Here is a 16,863-nt window from a genome sequence, read left to right as displayed (position 1 = left end):
CCATAGATGTGGCGGTCTTGTCGGGCACTTCTCACACATCTTACAGTCTAGCTGATCCCACAAAACCTGTCTAGATTTGATAAAAAATTACTTTTTTCAAATAGTGATGTGATGTTTTTTACATCAGTAATGTCCTGACTATACTTTGTGATCAGCTGAATATCACTATGGTGAATTAAAGTACCAATTTCCTTCCAAAACAAAAGGCCAATGAAAAATTGGCAGACAGAATTGGCATTTCACACCCCTGGACATACGGGTATAAAGGGAAGCAGACATAGAGTAGTAAGAGAGTAAGGTTCAGCCGTTTACAGTGGTAGGTCTAGTGTCGTGGCAAGGGGGACACAACGTCTCGTTCCCTCCATCAGGGAACGGAGGTTACAACAGTAACCATGACGTTCCCCTTCTGTCACTTACTCGATGTTGTGTCGATTGTAGTGACACAAGGGGTCCCATTTAAAAACTCCATGCTGACACAGGTGCAAACAAGCTACTGCTTGCTAGGAGCAACTGTATCAGCCGCACGTAACCCTCCCCAATGCCCCAGAAAATTGTAATATATGGTTCTTAGGTTACCAGTACCCCTGAGGGGGGAACAAGTGACATGACTAAGCAAGCCATGGGAGCAAGCCGGCCAGTCAGGCCTTTTCTCTATATATATTTCTTGTCATAGAGCACAAAGCGGCTGGGGCTATCTTAACGCTATAAAATGCATCGGGGAAGGCGTTCTTCCGTTCCTATTCTTTCAGGGGGAAAAGACTCTGTGGAGACCACATCCTGCTAGGCTGGGGGGAAGTAACATGTGGCCAATACGTCACATGGGTTGTCAAGCCACACGTGGAAGTGGCGTGGTGGAAGGTCCTACCTAGTAAGGGAGGAGCTCTACAAACACAGCGACCGGGGCAGAGTTACTGCCTAAGGGAGACCAGGGTCCACCAACATGGGGACCATACCACGGAAAATACATCACAGGGAGTTGCCTGAAAAGGGAATTAGGCCTGTGGAACCCTACACCAGTACAGAGCACTTGAAGCTCGTTGTGGGTCTGGTTGCAAATTCCTCAGCTGAATTTGCAGGCCAGAGGGCTAGGGAAGAGTCATCCAGGGAGCCGAGTTACTGGGATCTCCTGGGATAAGAGCGCACATCTTCGACTCAGTGGAGGGGAAAGGTGCTAAGTGCAAGCAGTACACCCGGTCAGTTGTTCTGCGTTACCGAGTTCTACCGGATCAGACCTGATAAAACACGGGATGAGACCGACTCAACCCTGAGATTATAGAATCTCGCAAAGGTATTAGGTGTTGCCCAGCCCACTGCTCTGCAGATGTCTGCTAGGGAGGTGCCGTTGTCTAGTGCCAACAAGGATGCCAAACTTCTCATCGAGGTGCTCGAACCAGCAAGGGGGCAGGCACAGCCTGGGTCTGGTAGGCTAGGGAGATGGCGTCAACGACCCAGTGAGATAACCTCTGTTTGGAGACAGCGTTCCCTTTCCACTGCATGCCAAAGAGCTGCTCAGAACATCTAAAGCTCTGCGTATGGTCCAAATATATAAGCAAAGCATCCTTAAGCGGTCTTAGGATGACATGACATATCTGCGGGAACAAACTCCAAGCAAGTACCAGAAGGGCCGTCTTCAAGGAGAGGGCTTTGAGCTCTACTGAGTCAAGCGGCTCGAAGGGGTTCTCTGAAGGACAGAGAGGACCACTGAGAGATCCAAGGAGTGGAATAGGCTTGGCTGGGGAGGATTCAGTCTCCAGGCACCTCTAAGGAACCTGATAATCAGGTCAAGCTTACTTACCGTCCACTGCATCATGGTGGGCTGAAATAGCAGCTACATACACTTTCAAGTTGGAGGGGACAGCCTCCCCTCCAACCTCTCTTGCAGGAATGAAAGCACTGACCGAACTGCGCATCTCTGCCGGCCTTCAGACCGGGAAGAACCACAATTTGCGAACAAGCGCCACTTTAGGGCATAAATCTGCCTGGTAGATGGAGCTCTGGCTTGGTTGATCGTGTCTACAATCACCAGTGGTAGGTCAATCAGATCTTCTGCATCCCATCCAAGTGCCAGACATGGAGTTACCAGAGGTCTGGGCACGGATGTCAGAGGGTGCCCCATCCCTGGGAAAGATGGTCCTTTCTCAGGGGAATTCAACAGGGAGGTGCAGTCACAAGGAGCATAAGATCCGAGAACCAAGTCCGAGTGGGCCAGTAAGGAGCCAATATGGTGACTTGTTCCCCGTCCTCCCTGACCTTGCACAGCACCAGTGCAAGAAGACTCACTGGGGAAATGCGTACTTGCGCAGCCTCTGGGGCCAGCTTTGTGCCAGCGCGTCTGTCCCCAGAGGGGCCTCCATTAGGGAGTACCAGAGCGGGCAGTGGGAATTGTCTTGGGAGGCAAAGAGTTCTACCTGTGCCATGCCAAACTGGTCCCAAATCAGCTGGATCACCTGGAGTTGGAGCCTCCACTCACTAGATGAAGGCTTTTCTTCATTTGACTGCCGCACGTAACATAATGTAACTACCATATGACAATAGCCTCCTCCCCTACCCAGCACAGTTTACAGTTATGTCACAGATAATCAAAATTGATTGCATCAGTGTTATTTCAGCAGGGCCATTTCTGGATATGGGGCCTTAAGTGAAATCCTACTTGGAGGGCACCCGCAATAATATTATCTACATATTGGACATTGGGGAGACCAGCTATATGACCCACATTACACAAATGCCTGTTTTCCCCATTCTCCAATTATCCCTAAATATAAATAAAAACTAAATCTACTGAAAAAAAAAAAAACTAAAACTAAACTAAAACTAGCAAATAAATAACAAACAAAACTAAAACTAACCTTAATTGGAGTGAAACATTTCAAATGAAATAAAAAAATTAAAAACTATTATAACCTTGGTTAGAGGCAGTCCAGGACATCTTCAAAACAACAAGACACAGCGCAGCTGAATGAAACAGATTGGAAATCCATTTAGAGTTCAACTTGATATTGCGTCTTTTAAAAGCTGCACGAGATGTATGATAATGGTCAAAGCCATTCATCAAGTGCAGGTTTACACAGAAAAACATTGAAATCCAGATAGGTACATGAAGATGTCCTGTGTAAGTCTCCATTGGATGAATCTTCCATGACAGGCCCATCTCTCTCCACTTCACCTCTGTAACTGAGCAGTGAACACCAGTGGGTGGAGCCAAGGGTGCAATGATGAAAAATAGGCATTGATGTCTAGTTGAAGTGGCAGTCAAATGCAGATGTATTTGGGCCACAAATTCCAAATGGCCCATTTCCACAGCCTGGATTAAATAAATGCTTTCTATTAAGGAGGACATTTTCGGTTCTGAAACTTACAGTGTGTTTTTATAGTACAATTACATATTATATGTCAAAAGAACAAGTACCATTTTATTCCTCATGTCATGACCACTTTAAAACAAATGTTTCGGTCAAAAGCCTTTCTCAGTGTCAATGGAAATATGCTGTTGTGTCTTTGGATGGATGAAAATGACTCTGCTATAGACTCTGCTTTTTTTCTTTGATCGTGTCTCTGTGTCATAACTTAAACCTTATTAAAGCATGGGAGAGATGATGCAGCTGTAATAGTGGTAAGAATGAAAAAGCATAAAGGAATCAAGTTCCAAGGCAGAGAAAATTATTCAGAGCTATCTACATTATGACAAAAAATTCATAATGCATATATCTGAAAATAACAAAATTGTATTTTAGTCATACAGGAAAAAAAGCTATCATCACAAGCTTTTGATGCAATAAAATTAACATAATTTTATCTTAAAATCAAGTGGATGGAGTTTTAGGATTTTTGAGAGCATTTTAACATTTGTTGCTTACTGTAATTCAGCACACTTGATCTGGTTTTGATGAACTGGTTAGAAGTTGTTTAAATACAGTATATAGCCTAATTAATACAATTCAAAGCAATAAATTGGTTGGAGCTGCTGCATGACACTGGATGCATGCCAACTGAAAGCAGGTCACATCGCCGCACCAGGTGTTTACAGTGTAAAAAGCTTTGTTATAATGAGAGCGATATAGTTTTGTTTTTTGAGCTATTGTTTTGAAAGCTTTGATGCTGACATTATCCAGCCCAACTGCCTCTGACATTAACGCTTTGTCGTTCGAGGCCAGAAAGCTTTTGGCTGTTGGTGAGAGGACTGCCAAGTTAAAAAAAATTCTCAGATTGATGTTTCTTTCATCAACTGATAAAAAACACATTTAAAAAAATCTGCATTTAAAGCTGCACAATGTAAGATTGTTTTGGTTAAAAATGAATAAATTGCCATTATTGATTAAGTACATAAACAATCAGTGTTCAAAACAATGTCCTTACCTTACCCCGATTCATTTAAGCCTATAAAAATAATTGGTATTTTGAGCTGTCGGGTAGGATTTGGTGCTAAATCTCTGGCTTATGTCGTTCCTCGTTGCGTCATGACATGAAAGGACACAGGAAAGATGTGCCAGCTGTCACGTATTCCAGATGAGGAAGCTGTTCAGTTCAGTCAGTCACTGTCACACAGTTCAGGATAGTTTTGCTGCAGTCTGGATGGATGTTAATCTGTTATCTGTTTTGCAAAGTGGTTTACCTGCTATAATGCTTGGAATTGGAGGTATGTTGTCTGGTAGGGGTAATGCTTTTATGAATCGAACATTACTTGTGTGTTTACCTTTCACAATCCGTTGGCAGGGGAAGTTACTGTGCGTGTTTACTAATCTGTATGGCTTCTGAAATTTACTTCTTGTACATATTATTTTCATGTTTAATAAAGTATATTTTATCCACATTATTGCTTGTTTTATGCTTTAGTTTACAGTGTTGTTAGGCCTGCAGTTTCACTTTCTTTATCAACAGCTGTGTATTTTGTTTCATTATAGTCACAGTTTTAGTCTTTTGACAATTATGTCCTTTAAAATCTGTCAATATTTTGTCATGTTATATTCATTAACTTTAGTCAGTTTTGCAAAAAAAAAACAACATTTTTGTCAGTGAAAATAATATATTTTCCTTGATGATATGCAAAATGGAAAAAAGGTGTCAAACGGTAACAGACAAAACTTTAATCAAATATTAAAATATATATATATATATAAACAATAAAAAATTTCTAATATAAGCATGTATCAAACATGATACATATATATTAATGTACATAAGCCTACTGTCCATGTTGTGAAATAAAACTGAGCCCCTGAAATAATAATGAATAGACTGAAGTATTAGCTAATTTTTAGAAGTTAGCCTACTGTACTCGGCTTTCTTGGTAATAGAGCTGTAGAGCTGGTGTTGAGGGACAAGTTGAGGTTCTCCGCCAGGTGAACACCAAGGAATTTAGTGCTCTTGACGATCTCCACAGAGGAGATGTCTGATGTCTCTTTCTGAGACCCCGAGCTGGATGCGAGTTTCACCGCTGTATCGGAGAGCATCTTTGCGGACTCCGACGCTGAGGACTCGACTCGGCTAACGGCTTCAGGTGTGCCGTCCCAGTCTGAGGCCGATGCCGAACTGTCCGCTATGCTTGCCTGGGCCGCCACGTGTCTTGGGCTGGACTGGAACTCTCCATCCTCCCCTCAGCTCTAGCAGCTATACGTTTGGTTCCTGGGTTTTGTTCCTGTGTTCAGCCCCCCCCACGTGGAGGGCAACTTTCACTGGCCAAAACCGCTTGTCCGCTCTCACTACCCTTGACAGTGGGGGGGTACACAAAGCACCCCCAGGTGGATAAGGCAGTTGTGTACGCTACTCAAGGATGTGATAGAGCCTGTCCCTCCAGCCAAGAAGGAGAAGGGGTTCTACAGACCCTACTTTATCGTTCCCAAGAAAGGCGGTGGGTTGCAGGCAATCTTGGACCTGTGTGTTCTGAACAGGGCCTTACACAGACTCCCGTTAAAGATGTTGATGCAGAATCCATCAGGGAAAGGAGGATACAACACTATCCAAGACGTTTCTGTGACAGCTCCAGTGTAATGTGTTTACATTACAATCTGATAAATCATTTTTGTTCACTCTTTCCCCATCAAGTGAACTATGTGGCATTAACTATACAGGTAATAGTAAACGAAAGAAAAGGTGACCAATTTCAGATGCAGCCTATGTCCTCAGATTATGTCACATAATCAGAAACAATTTCAGAGGCTCCTGGGGCATATGGCACTCAGCCACTCGGGTTGATGCATATGAGACCTCTTCAGCACTGGCTTCAGACTCGAGTCCCGTGATGGGCATGGCGCCGCACATACCGCGTGACCCTCACCCTTCCTGCCGTCACTTATTCAGCCCTTGGATAGACCTCTGTTTTCTACGGGCAGGAGTCCCCCTACAACAGTTGTTCAGACGCAGTGTAGTTACTACAGATGCCTCCCGGTCAGGCTGGGGCACCATGTGTAACGGGCAAACACCCACTTGCTCCTGGACAGGGCCAAAGCTGGGTTGGCACATCAACTGCCTAGAGTACATGCCCTGAGCAGATTCCTGCCACTGATCTGTGGCAAGCACGTTTTGATCCGCTCAGACAATGCTGGCACACAGCTGGCACACAGCTGGCCCCGAGGGCTGCGCAAGTACGCATTTCCCCCAGTGAGCCTACTTGCATAAGTCTTGTGCAAGGACAGGGAGGACGAAGAACAAGTCAATCTCATGGCCCCTTACTGGCCCACTCAGCCTTGGCTCTTGGATCTCACGCTCCTCGTGACAGCACATCCCTTGTGAATTCCCCTGGCATCCACACCCAGACCTCTGGAACCTCCACGTCTGGCCCTTGGATGGGATGCGGAAGATCTAAGCGGTCTACCACCAGCGTCGTAGACACGGTTACTCAAGCATCCACACCCAGACCTCTGGAACCTCCACGTCTGGCCCTTGGACGGGATGCGGAAGATCTAAGTGGTCTACCACCAGCGTCGTAGACACGGTTACTCAAGCCAGAGCTCCCTCTACCAGGCAGCTTTATTCCCTAAATTGGCACTTATTCACAAATTGGTGTTCTTCCCGATCTGAAGACACAGAGAGGTGTGTGGTGAGGTCAGTGCTCTCTTTTCTGTAGGAGAGGCTGGAGGGGTGGCTGTCCCCCTCCACCTTGAATGTTTATGAAGCCGCCATAGCGGCTAACCATGACACAATGGAAGGTAAGTCATAAGGGAAGCACAACCTGATCATCAGGTTCCTTAGAGGTGCCGGGAGACTGCACCCTCCAAGGCCATGCCTGTTCCCCTCATGGAATCTCTCCATGGTCCTTTCGGACCTTCGAAGACCTGTTTGAGCCGCTACAGTTGCTCTGGAGTGATTTAAGTCCATCGTTGTGATCAACGTCCTCTTATTCAGCTTTTAAAAAGCATTTGAAGAGTCAACTATTGCTAGCTTGATGCCTTTTATGTAGTTTTTTCTAGTTATTGTTTGCTTGTATTGAATTGCTTTCTATCATTTGTTGTTTGTTTTTTTATTGTGTGTTTTGTTTTTTGTTTTTTTCTTCTTTTTTTGATGTTTTGTCTGCATGTCTTATGAGTTAATAGGAGTAGGAGTGGAACTCTGTACAAGCCTAGAGTGGCTTCGTTCCCTCCTTGCATTGTTCTGTACTTGTACTAAACATGCTAAACAAGTAAACTAAACTAAACAGTTCATCGAACTAAAAGCCCTCTCCTTGAAGACGGCCCTCCTGATTGAGCTCACTTCAGTCAAGAAGGTTGGGGACCTGCAAGTGTTTTCTGTCAGCGACTCTTGCCTGGAGTTTGGTCTGGCTGATTCTCATGTCATCCTGAGACCCTGACTGGGCTATGTCCCCCTGCTATTTTTGCATGCAGCAGCTTGCTTGCACCTTCCTTGCAACACGGTTCAGTGTTGTGGCATTTTTAGATAGGGACCCCTAGTGTCTCTACATCGACACAATGTTGAGTGAGTGACAAAAGGGGAACATCTTGGTTACTGTCGTAACCTCCGTTCCCTGATGGAGGGAACGAGACGTTGTGTCCCTCTTGCCACAACACTGTACTAGCCGCTGAAATCCCTGGGACCTTACTCTCGTCTCCTCAGCTCAAAACTGAACAGATGCACGCTTCCTTCCTTTTATACCCATATGTCCAGGGAGGGGCATGCAAATTCTGTTCTTTTCTCAAAGAAAAGAGGTAACCAAGGCTATCAAGAGAGACCCCTAGTGTCAGTACATAGACACAACGTCTCGTTCCCTCCATCAGGGAACGGAGGTTACGACAGTAACCAAGAAATTTCTGAGACAGCTCCAGATCCTTCTCCAGTTCAATGTGTTTACATTACAATCTGCTAAATCATTTTTGTTCACTATTTCCCCATCAAGTGAATTATGTGGCATTAACTATACAGGTAATAGTAAAAGAAAGAAAAGGTAAGCAATTTCAGATGCAGCTCATGTCCTCAGCATGTCACATAATCAGCTGGCATTAAATACTTTAAATTAGCCTCAGCTTATCACTTGCTCATGTGCAGTTCAGTTTTAGCCTGTAACCATGGCAACAGACTGCTTCACGGATCTGCACTTTCTGATGGAGAGAGAGAGAGAGAGAGAGAGAGAGAGAGAAGGAACAGATGCACACGAGGAACTGATTCCAGCCTGCTGCCTTATTGTGCTGCTTTTACAGATAAGAACTGACACAGAATACAATAAACAGCATGAGTGATGACATGATCTAGCCTTTGCCTGACATTCCCTCTCAATTTCAGATTTATATTTTTTATATATATATATATATATATCTATTATACAGTATATACGGTATATGTTGTTTCTATCTTTTGATTTGCATCCATTAAGTAAAAAAAAAGTATTTTATTCATTAGATTATAAAAAGGATAAACAGATTATAGATTATAAGAAAAGGGCATTAAACCATGTTTATCAAAATATAGCCTAGACCATTTGTTTTTAATTTCAAGAAAAAAAAGACTTTATTTTTATACTGTTACCATGATAAAAACGACTCCTCCTGTTATATGAGATTTTTGTCATACTGCCCACCCCTATGTGGACTGTAAATAGCGGAGATAGAAACAAAGGTATAGAAATAGGGTAAACAAAAGGGGCTATATGGGTCCATCTCCTCCTTAACTTGTTAGACCAGATCAGCCAGTCATCTGAAGATGGTGGTAAATTACTCTTTGTTCCTGGTGTTTGCTATGTTGTTATCTGTGGCTGACACTGAATCTACCTGAACAACTGGAGTGATGTTGATAAAAGGCATGTAATGTATAAATCATAATGCAATCATAAATCAAGGTCTCTTTTAGTCAAAAGGTTGTGTGTAGTTCATCTACATTCTCTGATTCTGCTGAAATAGCTAAATGTTTAAAAAAGAATCTTCAATCATAATGTGCACTCAAAAAAATTATTCCATGAGCAAATAATGCTCATTAAAATAAACAGATTTTACTAAAAACATAATGTTGTCAACTTTCCTTAATTGTATGCTATATTTGTGACTTTGTGAGATTGTGCTGTATTCATAATAACAAAAAAACGAATTAGCTAAAAAGTTAATCCTTTTGATTGAAGTGACAATAAACTGAAATTTAGTAAACCCAGCCTATTTTTGTAAGATTCCATGGGAAACCACATGATGTAGAATTTGATTGAATTTTAAGCAAGCATATTTGGGGCTGGCTGCCATTTTGGATGAGGAGAGCTCGTGGTGGACAACACAACCCAGCCGGCACATGACCGACCTTCAACGTTGAAATATGGTTGAAATAATGTCAGTTGTCATTTCATTTCATTGAAATAACGTTTAATGCTAAATGGTTGAAAAAGGTTAACACAAACACTTCTAAATCAACGCTGAAAATTTTACAAGATCTGTACGTTGAAACAACGTAATGTTTTCAACAACAGAAAAGTGTTCACAGCTGTAAATATAATTATTATCATTATTAACAATAATTTCAACCACAAGAGAGCAGCAGAAACTTTGCCTTAACGAGATTTTGTGTGGATTTACAATTTTGTGTGCTTGCCGTTTACCATGCATATGAAAACACTTTTGTCAAATTAAATAGACTGCAAATCAACACTTCGCCATATTGGTCATTTCACCGTTTTACTTTTGATCATGATTGGTTAATCTTTCTGTCTTTCAGGAAACTGGCCAATGACAATGTTCGTGCCTATTCATGTTTGAAAAACACGTCCGTTACTGTTTGAGTCAACTCGTGGCACGTGAGCACAGCAGTTTGCAAATATTTCTCGGTCGGAGCAGATATATATTATTTGGTTAACCACCCAGATATTTACCCATCGCGATATTTCTAGTTAATTATATTTCGTGCAAGATTGCTCAGGTGGCTCAAGTTCAAGGAAGGACACCGAGAGAGCAGAGAGGCGGGATTTTGAGTGACGATGAACTAAGGTAAGTTTGTAACACTCTCCAATCTTAAAGTTGAGTTTACACTAATTATGGGATCTTCCGTACCGTTTCTAATGATAGGTTGTGGAGTAGAGAAAATAAATACCAACACTGATGAAAACCAATAAACCAAGTGTATTAACAAAATCAATAATATTTACAATAATATCAAACGAAGTGTATGTACATGTAAAAGTGAAGTCCAGAGTGCACAGAGTTATATACAGTGACCAGATCAGCCTCACCGGGAGTTTTGACAGTCCGTGAGCACGACCAAGTGATGAAGTGATGAGTGATGAATGCCCAAAGTCCTCTGATAAAGGTAATCCTGGCTACGAGCCAAACAGAAATACCTCCAGGAGGAACGGCGTCTCAGCGCTCCCAGGTCAGTCACCAGCGTATTCCAATTTATGAATGAACGGGTTTGATGATGTGCGTACTCGCAAATGAGCCTTGAACACCGGCATAGCGGTTTTTTAAATAGAAACTGAAAGTTAGTTCCTGATTAAGTGGCAGGAAAACACGTAACATGAATTCACGCGAAGATCTCGCGTGAACAGAGATCGGGGAACAACACACAACAGCTGAGGGGAATGACAGATAACAGGGGAAAGCAATATAACAATTAAGAATAAATGACACACATTTAAAGTCATAAACCTTAATATAAAACCTCCCCTTATGTGGCCACGCTACAAGTTAGTTTATAATGTGAAGTTGTATGACTGAAACACGAATGTTAACGCTACAGTTAGCTAAATTAACTTATTAACGAGGGTCAAGAAATGTGTTTCGACATTTATTTCACTTAACTACTTTTGCCACCATTGTGTTTTTGCAGTTGCTACGGTGATTTTCAGAGAGACAAGTGTTTGTGTAACGTTAGGTGAACCGCCAATTTAACGTTCAATGCTTTTATTTTTTTTCACTATTTTTCAGCTATTTAACTCTAGCTAGGCCTTATTTGTATGGTTAATTCCCCTATGAATCTGAAGTATGCCTAAGTTGTGATTCGGTAGCGTTAAGCTAAGATGGGGGCAGTTTTGCAAGGTTTTTTATTTGATAATAACCGTCATATAACATTGGCGTACCAATGTAACGTTAAAGGACAATGGGTGCTTCTTATTTTTTCATCTTCGTTGTTGTCTGGTTCGTGAAGGAATCGTTCTTTTGAACAGGTTCTTTTTAGTGAACCGGTTGAACCAGTTCACCAAATCTGACTGAATCGTTCAAAACAGTTCACGTCTTTAGTCAGCGCTCATCTACAAGTTCCTAAAGTTACTCACATTCGGACATGCCTGACAGTCCCTCCGACTACAAATAAACCAATACCCTGGAGTATATTTCTCCAGTAACTCAACAGCTCATGATTTGTTGTGCTGAGTGAAGTGATGAGCACGAGCTGTTGATATTGAGCATGCGCGTACTACCGAATGCACAGGTACAGCGGTTCTCGAATCACCAGTACTGAACCTAGAACGGTTTCTTTCGGACAGTGCATCACTAAAGTTGATCATTTTCACGTCTTAAATCTATAATGTTTCTTAACCCTTGTGCATCAATTAAAAAAAGTTAGACATAGCTACATAGAGGACAAAAATGTCCACTTAAAAAACTCAAACTTTTGGGAGCACAGACTTAAGTTTGGTAAAATTTTAAAGAAGACCCGTGGCAGATTATTACTGAAGTAAAAAAAAAAAAAAAGTAAATCCAAAAAAGTGGGTAATAAACCTAATGTGGTCTGTGTCCTTAATATTGATCAAGCAACAAAAGAAAAAGAGAAAAGCATTCACTGCTCGTTAATAGCTTTAATAAGGATTCATTATATTTAATTCATACAAATAAATGTCTGCTGCTTGAAAGAATAAAGAATGATGTATGCAAGTAGGCTAGTTATAAAGAATGCATCATTCATTGAAAAGAAGACTATTCTACTTTAGAAAAAGTGATTTTATTTAATTTTAAGAATTTTTTTTTAAGTCACAGTAGTTAAATCTGTATCTGTATTGCATGTTCAAACTTTAAAATCATTCATATTAACTAGGGGTGCTCAGATCAGGATTTTTGGGGCCGATCACTGATACCCGATTACTGGAAGCTGTATCACCCGACACCAATCACCGATTACAGGGTCTATTTGAAGCCTTCTATTTATCAAGTAGCATTATTTATTAAACTATATTTAACATCAATGTACATTAAGTATTACAATTAAGAGAAGACAACGTATCATGAATTGACACCAGTGTATTTATTTGCAAGCAACATGTCCAGCATATTAAATTAGCAGCCTGTGCTTGGTTATTGGGAACAGCTTAGGGCTTGACAAATACAACTTTCCTGTAGAATATAAAATAAAAAAAAGATAAAAGACAGAACATCTGAGTCTTTAAATTTAGTTTAGACTACTTTAAACTAAAAACTACAACAAAAAAGCCTATAGCCAAAATAATGTTTTGAGTCAGTCAGCCATCAGTTTTTCTAATACACTTAAAGGACCACAGGTAGTAAAGTGCACAGTAGGGCTGCACGATTAATCGAAAAAAATCACGATCTCGATTCAAACATAAATGCGATCTCATTTCTTAATGATGGCGATTCACTTCCGTGTATTTCCCTGCATTCAGATCATGCTGCATTCACGCGTTATATTGGTCACACTGACCCCTTTATTTAAAGTACAAGTAAATACAGTGGTGAGGGAAAAGCTCGCTGGATGTGATCACAACAACAAAGTTTGACAGGCGTCTATGTCAGCTGAGGAGATTAACCAAGTGTTTTTTTTTTAATGTATCATAGCAATTACTTGGTTTTGTTTAACCCTGAAACTCAGTTTAGCTTTTGGTAAAACAAATATAAAACATACTTTCAATTAACCTTTTATTTGGTAAGTTACCTGTATGTTTTTGGATTCTTATTACTTAATCAAAACAACCCAGCTGCAGTTTGATATTACTTCAAATGCACAAACAAAAAGACATGTTATATTTTTTTTTTTGTTGCATTTGTGAGGGTAAACTTGGCACATAATATCTAAATATCAATAAATCTATCAATATATCCCTGAATTGTATCACAGAATTTGTTGAGGTATCGACAGATATCGTATTGCTGGCTGAGACAATCGATATTGTATCGTGATGAACTGTCCAATTTACACCCCAGTTAGAAATTATGCTAACCCAGGGTGAAGGGGTAGACCCTTTTATTTTGTCAGATTTCTATTGTCAAGTTCATCTTACAGACAAGTAATTTTTGTTGTTCTGTTTTACTCCTTTACAGCAAGCATATTTGAAAAGACTGGGAGATGTTGATGAGGTAGACATGGTGAAAAAATCAATGTCTGCGTAAGTACCATTTATGCCACACATTGCTGCATTTATTTAAAATAAATAATTATGCCACACATTAAGCTCTAGTTTCTTGCTGTCGTTGCAATGTCTCTGCTCTATGCAAAAGACGTTGCAAATGTATTGTCATGTATTTAACATGGAAAAGATACCTTTATAAATGAGTACTTAATATATATTTACATGCATGTTTGTTTTTAGAACTCTCTCAAATGCCTTGATGGCACAGATGAATTTAAAGGGGAAACGTGGGAAGCTGCCATTTTCTCAGTCTCTGCTATGCCAGATCATCTGTGGTAAGTAAAAAAGAAAAGAAAACGGGTGCAGAACAACTCATTTGTGGGACATTTGTGTTTGATTGTTTTTTTGTGTGATTATTTTGGTTGTGCTTATCCAAATGTAATTAAATTAGTTACAGTAGTTACAAATTGTAATTCTTATTGATCATTTAACAAGTTAATGGCAGTCTTTTAATTGTTTGTGCCTCTTTTACCTCCAATAGTCAAAAGTTAGCACCAACAAAGTGGTTTTCTGGCTTCACACATCAAGAATGTTTGCAAATATTTCTTAACATGCACCTACATGTGATTCTATTCTATCTTTGTGAAAAAGTAAAACACAGGATGTTTCATGGGCTGAAATATACAGCAGTTATGTTGATCTAAACTGTCTTTATTTTTCTCTTTAGACGCTGTCATCAATGCATACAACACAACATGTACACAAATATTGGAGACCATGTCAAAATACTTAAAATATGCACCAGAGAGGATGGGTGGTGGTGGCCGTAAGACGACTCTTCCATGAAGACTCAATTCACTTCAAAAAATTTAAAAAAAAAAGTTTACTTATTGTTTCTAGGTCAATATATAATTCAAGAATGAAACCTAGAGTAAAATGTTTTTGGTTCATTAGTGATTTACTGATGTTGAAAGATGTTACTTGATGATAATTCTAGCATGTAGTTTTATAAGAACTTACTTGAAACCCACATAAAAAAAAGTTTGAATGATAATGGGTTTAATGAGCCTTCTAAAATAGTTTTGCTGTTGAACAATATTACTCGAAATAATAGTTTATTATTATTCTGGCTTGTACTGTAATGCCTTTTTTAAAGACCTGTTGATGTTACTTGAAATTATATATTTATTATTATTATTCTGGCTTGTACTGTAAGACCGTTTTTAAAGACCTGTTGATTTTACTTGAAATTATATATTTATTATTATTATTCTGGCTTGTACTGTAAGACCGTTTTTAAAGACCTGTTGATGTTACTTGAAATTATATATTTATTATTATTATTCTGGCTTGTACTGTAAGACCGTTTTTAAAGACCTGTTGAACTCAATGAAATTATATATGTATTATTATTCTGGCTTGTAGTGCTGTAAGAACCTTTTTAAAGACCAAATTTTTGATGTTTAATGATGCTTTCAATTGATGAATTCAATTTATTTCATTATAGTTTTGTGTTTTGCTGTTGTTGAACAAGACAAATAAAAAAGCATATAAATATATGTATTCTAACAGTTGTTTTTTTTATTTTAAAATCTGGCATAGTGCTAACATTTTTTCCCCCCATACAATGTGTAACATCTCACCCCTGAACTACCGATCTGTACACAGTTTGAACCAAATGTTTTCCCAGATGCCACTATATAGGATAGTATTGCAAATTATGCATAGCAAGTTACATAATTACAGTTCCTTTGATTTTCTGTACAAATGTCATGTCTTCAGAGAGTACAGTGAAAAGGAAACTCAATCTATAGTTTATTCAATGTTAAAAAAAGATATAAGGTTGCATTTTCAACGTTGTTTCGTTTTGCAAAATCATTTAATTAAACCAATTAATTCAACCTCGACGTCGCTGCAAGACGGTGGAACAATGTCACGAAATCAACGGTGAAACAACGTCACGATTTCAACGGTGAAACAACGTCACAATTTCAACGTTGAATCGTTTTGCAAAATCGAATCATAATCCAACGTTGATTCAACCTTGGTCCCTGACGTTGATTCACCGGTGAATCAACGTTGAAATTCCGGCTGGGAAAGATTTTGTCAAAAAGTTCAAATGTATATTACTTTAAACATACTGTGAAATCAGTAGCTGTTTTTTTTTTCTATTGATTTTGTGTGTATTCAACTTTCTATTAGATTAAAGAAGTTATGTTAACTTACGTTACTACAAATCTACAGTATATTAAACGTTTCTCTATATGAAGCTATTAAGCTAATTAGATTAGAACATGTGAATACATTTTGCGTGTCCTTGCAATAGCTTTGCAATCACTTGCAATAAATTTACCATGGTTTTCTAGAAAGTTTTTTCTAAAAATCATAATTTGTGTACGGCTGAAGAAAAAAGACATTACACATCTGGGATGGCATGAGGGTGAGTAAATTATGAGAGAATTCACATTTCCCCGTCTGTCGCTCACTTCGACGTTGTGTCGAAGAAGCGACACTAGGGGTCTCTCTTGAGCGCCGAATATGCCTTTGATCTATGAAAAAAGGCCAATGGGAATTAGGCAGACAGTATTTGGGCAAATACGTCGAGTTCATTCCGAAATTTTCTTCGGAGCCAATGGTCGTGTTGCAGTCGGCTGCCTGTCACACACCTGTTCCTGTTTTCCTCTGACGTTTGCCTGTTGGATTCAACAACGCATTACATCGGCTTTCTCCTTCTCTGCACGGCAGTGCAGTTTTCCCCTGGGCGCTTCGAAAGAGTTTATAAAAGAGTGATTTTCTCTGAAAGAGTTATTTCCTCTAATAGAGCAATACGCAGCTGGTGTTGAACGTTCCTTTTCAGGACACGTCTTAATAAAGATGCCCTTCCACCCCTGCGTAGTTCCTGGATGCGGTAGAGTGCTCTCCACTTCAGACGGTCACAGGCGTTGTCTCGTGTGTCTGGGTTACGATCACACAGAGGCAGAGTTTGTGGATTGTTCATGTTCTTATTGCGAGAGCATGACCATGGCAACGTTGCGGTTTTTACGCAGTGCTCCTTCTTCCCACGGGATTGAGGACGGTGCGGCTGGCAATGGAGGCAATCTGGGGATGGCAGTAGGAGCAGCTCCGCCGGGTATGCCCCCTCGGACCACCCACCCTCCTGGCACACT

General features: G+C 40.2%; 1 protein-coding gene and 1 long non-coding RNA gene across 2 annotated transcripts in view; one reads left to right on the top strand and one right to left on the bottom strand.

Annotated features, from left to right (window-relative positions):
* The window catches only part of LOC127651141 (neuronal membrane glycoprotein M6-a), a 113,556-nt gene that overhangs the window by 81,356 nt on the left and 15,337 nt on the right, over positions 1-16,863 (bottom strand). The window lies entirely within an intron of this gene.
* Positions 10,182-15,221, top strand: LOC127651144 (uncharacterized). The gene is made up of 4 exons (XR_007971525.1): positions 10,182-10,388; positions 13,668-13,732; positions 13,937-14,031; positions 14,424-15,221. It is a non-coding gene; the product is annotated as an uncharacterized LOC127651144 (long non-coding RNA).

This window comes from Xyrauchen texanus, chromosome 11 (genome assembly GCF_025860055.1).
Source record: "Xyrauchen texanus isolate HMW12.3.18 chromosome 11, RBS_HiC_50CHRs, whole genome shotgun sequence".
Classification (NCBI taxonomy): domain Eukaryota; kingdom Metazoa; phylum Chordata; class Actinopteri; order Cypriniformes; family Catostomidae; genus Xyrauchen; species Xyrauchen texanus.
This window is presented reverse-complemented; position numbering and strand designations above follow the sequence as displayed.